Below are 5,863 nucleotides of genomic sequence, written 5' to 3'. Positions count from 1 at the left end.
TATATATATATAAGTAGGTACGTCATACGTAACTATCAGATAAAATAAATAAATAAAGATATTAAAACATTTCCTACTATTTCATTTCTTATTATTTTTAAGGGAAAAAATTAAAAATTGCAATTTTATTATAGTTCTTGAATTTAAGAAATTTGCACTTGCTCTCAAGGTCAACTGTTAATTATAAATATTGTGTTATATGTATCTGTTTTGTGTTTTGCTATAAGTATTATATAATAAATTCTTACAATAAAATTAGTATTTATACGATTCAATGAAAATAAAAGATTATGCAACAAAACCGTCATAGTTTTAATGATATGATAAAAATCAATAAGTACACAACAAATATTCACACACATATATCTCATATATTTGATAATCAATTTTAATTCGCTTATTTAGAATAACTAAAACTCTATTTATAACACATTACTGTAGAGTAACATTGTTGGAACGCATTCAGAATCTCATATTTACGATGGAAGATCAAAATATTTCTAACGAAACTGTTGAACATGATCAGAAGGTAAATGTAAAATTACAGTGGTCTATTGATGTGTCTAATTTTTATGTTACATTTTAAGAAAAAAAGTTATAAATGTACAGTGTTTCACGCGCGCGCGTGTGTGTGTGTTCGCGATTTTTTAAATTGAAGGCATATAATGCAAAGTAATAAACAATTAAAACAATCTGATTTATATGTTACATATGGAATTTTACTGTAGAAAATGCAATTTACAAGAGAACAATAAAGCATAACATGAATAAATACAAGAGTCTCGGAGAAATGTTATGGAAAAATTAAAAGTCACGGGAACAAAATTGCATATGTAAGTCATATTTATAAGCATGTAATATTAATATAGTATAATAGTATATGTATATATAGTATAATACACAGAATTTATCAAAAAAGATTTCAACTTTTAAAATTTATATTTATCTAAATAAGAAAGGAGATTTATTAAAAATATACTCTGGAATAAAAAAGATTCATATTAATAATAACATGAATATAAATTGCTTCTACCAATCTGTTTATTTTGAACGATACAATATTAAACTAAAATTTGCCAAAATATAAGATAAACAAGTGTACTAAGAAAACTGTACTAATATTTGATATTAAAACTTTGATCAAATGTTTCATGCGAATATTTAATTGAGTTGTGCGTTCAGTTCTGTTTTCCTCCAGCAGTCCTTGCAGAGCTATTTATAACGTAATTATAGAAGCAAATGTATAGAAAGAAACATTAAAACTATCATTACTTTAACGTTATAAAATGTATTTTTATATGTAAAAATTTATTTAATAATTTATTAATTTTATAAATTAATATTTTACTTATATATGATAATTTCAAAACATTTAAAGATATTTTACATATATAAATTGTTACAAGTTAAACACTAATTGGTTAAAAATATATTATTTTAGATTGATTAAAGTAAGACATAAAAGGTCACAAAAAGTTTGTCTAAAATAATTTAATTGTAAAGTGCTAAGACAAATATATCACAAGATAAGAAATCACGAAACAACTAAAATGTGAATTTAACAGACAACCGTCAATAATCGTATAAGCGTGATGAATCACGTTTTCATTATACTGGATAATAATTTCTAGCTAGCAAAGTTACGTAATAGCGGCCGTCAAAGTGCAGAATAAAACAATAGAAAATTGAACAATATCATCATCAATCATATTACACATAACATTTAACATTAACGTCATTTATAAAAACTAACATGTGTTCTTTTATCACATGTTTTATAATACTGGTCAATAAATTTAATGTCAAAACAATTTCTTATTTAATGTTATGTAACACATATAGCAAATATATTATACTAGCAAATATTCACAAAAAAAATTTAGAAACAAACATGTAAAAAATTTAAACTATAATTTTAAAATAACCACAGAATTAATCATAATACTCTAATAACAACATTATAAAAAAAATTTATAATTTAATATTATCAAAAATTCTTTTATTTTAAATCTAATCATGAATGGTAATTATTAATGATAAATGCCTTAAGAATAATTTTTTCCGTACATGATACAATTCAATAGGTGTTTCTAAAAAAAAAAACAAATCCGAAAACGGATTCTGAAAGCGAATCAAAATAAAATTCTTTAAAAATGAATTCTTTAAAAATTGATTGAAAGTCTTTACAGTTGTACATAGTTTTTGTAAATTTTAATTTTAATTATTAATTAGTAAAAGATATATATTTATTAGAGATTATTTTTTAGAGTTGTGAATAGTTCTTTTAATCGCAAAGTAATGAACATAATTAATTTTGTGGTATTTTGAAACATCTTTTGTAATAATATATAGTTGGACGCATGTACCGAAGAAACAATCACATATGCGCGGAACTGCAAGTTAAAGCAATAAAGTTGTGAGATGCCTTATGGTTTCAAAAACAAGGAATTAAATTCGGTGACATTATTAATATGTGCACAGGCAACCATCTCAACTCCATCGTGTCTTGTTTTTCGGCAGCTTATATCAACGCAATCTTCAATCGGTGAAATGAAAACATGGACTGGCGTAAGTTCTTCTTGAATTATAAAATATTCCATGTTTTTTTTTGTATTTAATTGAATTAATAAATTCGAAATAATGCATTTATTAATAATAGTGCAAGTGAGTCCAATTTTATCTTCTAGTTTAACATATCTTAATACTTAACGCGTAATATTTATTTATTTATTATTTGTGAATTATTTGCCATCAGAAACTGCGCTGCACGTTTTACGACTAACCACGCCAAAAGTGATCTTCTGCAGTGAGAAATCAGTGAATGTTATTTTGAGCGTGAAAGGAGCAGAAGTGCAATCCCATGATAGTGATTTTTGGCAAGCATGTTGATGCGATTACGTTCTTCGATATTCTGAGAAATTGCAATGATGTAGAAGTAGCAAATTTCTGTTACGTTGAGCTCGACGATATAAAAAAGAATGCATTTGGCATTCATCGGGCACTACGAGAATGCCGAAAAGTCGAATTGTCCAATTATACAATATTAGTCATTATCCAAAAAAATACTTTGGATGTGGCTAATACGCCATTACTTTAGTTTTCTTCTCTTTATTGGTTGAGTAGGACAGCGCTGAACTTGATTATAATCGCGCAAGACAACTAACTAAGCGATCCTCTATCCAGAATTTAATGAGGAGATGACTTGTCGATTAATTGAAAAATATAAAGTAATAATATGTTATATATAAATATTCTAATAAAATATAATGTTTTACGGTAATATAAATAAGTAAAAATAAATAGCATTCTACTATAAATAAGTTATCGTAGTAGTTTATAAAATTTTCTTGCTCTTGTAAAATCTATAACAAAGTTGAACTGAATTGGTTTTCTTCAAGCATACTTTAATATTTTTAAATTAAGCAAACAATTGATACAATAACTTATTATTATTAGAATAGTAATGATATATAAAATGTATTAAAAAAATTCTATAAATAACTCATTACATTACATGTTTCGGTTCTTGGATTAAGCCATTCTCAGATAAAACAAATTTCACAACCTTAAAATTTATTTCCATTGTCATAGAAAAATCGTGATGATAATTATCCAATAACAACTTATTTACAAAGATGTGATGTTTCTCTCTCCTTACTGTCAACATTATATATTGCTTAATCTTATTTGCGTTTGGTTATATGTAAGCGAACAATAGAATTGATAATTTGTATAAACAATCCAGCTTTGTGTCTGTATCATGTAAGTTTAATATTTTATTAGTCATTATTTATCATTTAATTATCTATTATGTTTATTTGATTTAATAATTTGTCGTAGTTAATCTGGTAATTATGATATAACAAGGTACATTCAAGGATCGTAATAAGCTATGCAATTTGACATGTAAATCCAATATTTTAAAAGCTATTACATATGTTTGTCTAATGCGATATTTAATATTTTGTCACAGTTAATTCGGCAATTATAATGAAAATGTGGTAGGACAACAAAATCTTATCACATCTACAACACACAAGATACATACATGTTCGCATAATTTAGTAAATATGTTAGTATGACTTATATAAGATCTCTAAGTTAATTTAAGTTTAATTAGCGGTATTGAGAAGGATCTGAAATAGGATTAAAGTATTTATCTTTGTACTTTGATAGTTATGGAATAAATTTATCACATATGTAGTTGTTCGATTCTCATTAGATATGTGATTACTTGATTTAAAATTAATTAATAGCTTTATAAGTGTTACTGTATCTTCATCTTACTGTACATGTTACTCACCCACATAGAATATTTACGCATGTATATATAAAACACGTATACATATTATGTGTGGATACATGAAATTAAAAATGCCTATTTATTCCGAAATTTTATGTTAATAAGTAAAAGAAAACCTATATCTAGGTACATTTAAAGTATCTGTACCTAGGTATTTTATTTTTCTAGTACTTGTAAATGTATTTATATAGGTACTAACAGTAAAGTACACAATACTTATTAAGATTTACTGTGAAATTCTCTGGCATAGAACATATCACATTAAAGATAGATACATCCAATGATTTACTTAAGAATTTTTTTATATTTAATATCACAAAATCCTGAATAAAGAATATTATTCTCTAATATTTTTTATATACACATATACTCCTAATATAATAAAACGAAATGACATTGTAAAGTTGATAACTTGCACATTTCATGTAGGCTTTATTATAGATATCTAGAGATAGACTATAATAAATAAGATATCTATAATAATCGGTAAATATTTGCAGTCAACTTTTAATAACGTTTATCGTGTTTTATTAATTATTTGTCTATTGAATGTACATCGGAAAGAATGAGCTTTGCATAGTAAAAAAAATTGTGTATTCACCAAACACAGGATCTTCTCCATTACAATCAAATAATTTTATTCAATTTCGAGTATTCTATTCCACTATATACGGATACTTTTATATTTGCCGAAAGTACTGTGTATTCTTTTTTTACAAGTTTAAATCTCTTTTATATATAAATATGATCTATCATGTCTTTATGATTATTACATTAAAAAAGTCGTAAATGTATGATTGTTGTAAAACACTCGAGAAAAAATATTTCATATATAATTATATAAAATTATATATAATTGTATGTACATAAAATATAACCATATATATATATATATATATATAAAACTTTTTTTATCTCAGGCATATAGATCTTTAGACATGTAAGATAAAGTGTTGTAATTTAATATTGCTTATCACAACATTTTTCATGCACTGTTAGATATTAAAGGAGCAACGATAAGCAACGTTCACATTAATGGTATTGCAACTGCACATTAATGTGAACGTAGTTTATCGTTGCTCATTTAATATCTAACACTAAATAACAATTCAATCAAATAAAAATCAAGATAATAAAGTACATTTCAGTCAAATTTAATACATTGCTCTAAGTAATATTATTTAACTTCATTGTATTTTTGTTAAATTAACGATATATTGAGTAGGGGACCATAAATATAATTAAAAATAGTTCAAATTGGGTATAATTTGTTGCATCCAGATTTTTACCATGGAAAACGTTTATAAAGAGCAAGCGCAGTATAAGTTAAATAATTATAAAAGTTTAGGAGAATTAATGTGGAATACCATTAAAAGCCATGGGGATAAAATCGCACAAGTAAGTAAAAAATTATAATTTAAAATAATTGTGGGATCAATCCTAACATTAGTAACAATCTGTTTTATTCTTTAATATATTACTAAAGAAAAATTATCTTAAAATTTTATTAAATAGTTCTCACAATTAGATAAATACGTTAAAGCTATTATTTCGTACATT

General features: G+C 24.7%; 1 protein-coding gene and 1 long non-coding RNA gene across 2 annotated transcripts in view; both read left to right on the top strand.

Annotated features, from left to right (window-relative positions):
- LOC108746126 overlaps positions 1 to 5,863 on the top strand; it is a 38,239-nt gene that overhangs the window by 19,595 nt on the left and 12,781 nt on the right. The window lies entirely within an intron of this gene.
- Positions 721 to 3,236, top strand: LOC108746128. Its single transcript, XR_001939145.1, has 3 exons — positions 721 to 833; positions 2,353 to 2,568; positions 2,756 to 3,236. It is a non-coding gene; the product is annotated as an uncharacterized LOC108746128 (long non-coding RNA).

Source organism: Trachymyrmex septentrionalis, unplaced genomic scaffold (assembly GCF_001594115.1).
Source record: "Trachymyrmex septentrionalis isolate Tsep2-gDNA-1 unplaced genomic scaffold, Tsep1.0 scaffold16, whole genome shotgun sequence".
Classification (NCBI taxonomy): domain Eukaryota; kingdom Metazoa; phylum Arthropoda; class Insecta; order Hymenoptera; family Formicidae; genus Trachymyrmex; species Trachymyrmex septentrionalis.
The sequence above is the reverse complement of the archived record's forward strand: the minus strand, read 5'-3'. Positions and strand labels throughout refer to the sequence as shown.